The sequence below is a fragment of the Nicotiana tomentosiformis genome, chromosome 7 (genome assembly GCF_000390325.3).
Source record: "Nicotiana tomentosiformis chromosome 7, ASM39032v3, whole genome shotgun sequence".
NCBI lineage: Eukaryota > Viridiplantae > Streptophyta > Magnoliopsida > Solanales > Solanaceae > Nicotiana > Nicotiana tomentosiformis.
Window position 1 is genome coordinate 56,834,153 of NC_090818.1, and position 2,477 is coordinate 56,836,629.

Sequence of the window (2,477 nt, forward strand, 5' to 3'; positions counted from 1 at the left end):
GTTACAGAGCACCGTGGAGCCAGGAATCAAATGAGTTTTCCCTCTGTTTCTCTTTACATTGTAGTTTAATATGTTTGAACATCATGACGGTTATTTATACATTTATGAGTAGCTAAATTTTCTCATCTAGGATTTGATGAAACCTATTGAAGGATTATTTTCCATTGTGTTTAATATAAATTTGCCGTTAATCTTTCTCTATTTGTTCAACAATATTTTCTTTGTTGTTGATTGAAGAGATCTTAATTAACTTTGCCTATTTAGTGTGTACTGCTTGAAAAAGGGTACACATTTAGGTAGTCATTGAACAACATCACTCCTAATGTATTTGAAAAATCAATACGGAGGGTTAAAAGCGGGATTAGAAATAACGAAATCTTGGTGCGATCATAGTGAGCGGTAAATTAATGTCAGTTAGTGTAATTCGAAAGAATACATCTAGTAAATTGTGGTAGCTGCTCGAAAGAGAACTACAACACCCAAAGTACTCACGATTGGTAGAGAATACTTAAGCGAATTTATAGAAAACGTAGCGGGGAAGATTCCGATAATTGGGAAAATTATAATCCTAGACTTTTCCAATATTATTTACAATATTTACTCTGTTAGTTATGAATTTATATCATTTTTGTCACAGCCCAAACCGATGCGCTGTGATGAGCGCCCGAGTTCTACCTACCAAATACCCCTAAGCATACGTCTAAGATATAAACATAAAATAAGTGGAGGTCATGCATAACATCTGCCCCTAAACTGATGAATCATGTGAATAACATACGTGAGGAGACATACTCAAAAGACATATATACATATACATGCGGAATATAGTAGGGCAAGCCAACAAGGCCACATACTATCCAACTATACATGACTATCTACAGGCCTCTAACAGAGTGTACAACTGTATAGAGGACGGGACTGGGCCTCGTCATACCCATATGTATATAAAAGTATCGTACCAAAACTCAATAGCAGCTCCGAATCAAATGGAGCACACCAACTCTCACTGAGCAAGGATCCTAAGATGGGGGGCTGTCAGCCTGTCTACCTACACCTGCGGCATGAAATACAGGCCCCCAAGCAATAGGGGCATCAGTACGAACAATATACCGAGTATGTAAGGCATAAGAATTAGTATATAATAGACATGAAAGAAACATGGAGTAAAGGACTCAACCTGTAAGTCTGGATAGATCTGTGAATCATGAAGCATTTATAATGTCATGCGTATGTGTATAAATGCCATATCATGCATAGGTATATATGTACATAACATCATCAAGCCTCTGAGGGCCTCCCATCATATCATCTCAGCCTCTGCGGGCGAAATCATAAATATATACCAGCTGATCAAGTGGTGGTGCGTATATAACGCCATAACCTTTTCTCATATCCCATATACATATAATATATGCGTATATAACACCATCTTATCATGGGTCAATGTATATGTATAAATAAATGCAATACATAAGGAAGTAAGTCTATAAGATCTCTCGGAATATCATAAGACCCATGAACAAACGATATGATAGTAGGACATATGGGGAATCAAGAACATAGGCAACCCTAGTACTTCTAGGAACAAAATTATTTATGAAAGTTGCATGCTTGCTCATTTCATTGCATCATATGGATCATGCCAAAAGGAAAGAAGGGATAACCTTAACATACTAGTATGATCTCTTCCCTATTACTCAACCAAGCTCAACACAACTTCTTGTATCTACAGCAAGTGAAATGATTTTGCCGTTAATATATAATGTCATACCATTGGACATCAACTACCCTATTTTAAATACATCCCAAAGACCACTAAGGGTCATCAACATCCCAACAACAACTATAACCAATAATATCAACAACAAAAATATAATCTGATATGAGTTTCTCCGATTATCTTTACAACCAAATTGAGCGGCAAGCTCGTTTTTACTCACAACAAGATATAAATGAATCCAAATCTTATTCCATAAATTAGTTTATAACCTTCAGAATATCATACTTATATGTAATATATGATTTCTAGTTCAAAACATCCACAAAATGCCTTCCAAAACAGCCTCATACCTCTAGCACCTTAATATTTATCGTCAATCACTTGTTTTTCATCTTTTCTTCTTCAATAAACTTAATTAAGACCTAGAAAATATTAATAACAGAATCCACAACATTATCAAATTATTTCTTACAATTTCCAGCCACCACAAACCATCTATTTAGCCACAAAACAGTCCAACCAAAAAGACAACTACATCCCATATTCTTTCAAGTGCTATCTTATGGTTTCTCACTCAAACAATACAACCAACACAAGATTAACCTTAGGCACAATCAATAAGATGTTATACATACCTTGGACAGCAGATACAACTCGAAACCCTGTCTCAACTTAACTCACAATAGCCCTCAATCACACCACAACATCATAGAAGCATTCTCGTGTAGTCCTTAACACCTTTGATGATGATATGAGT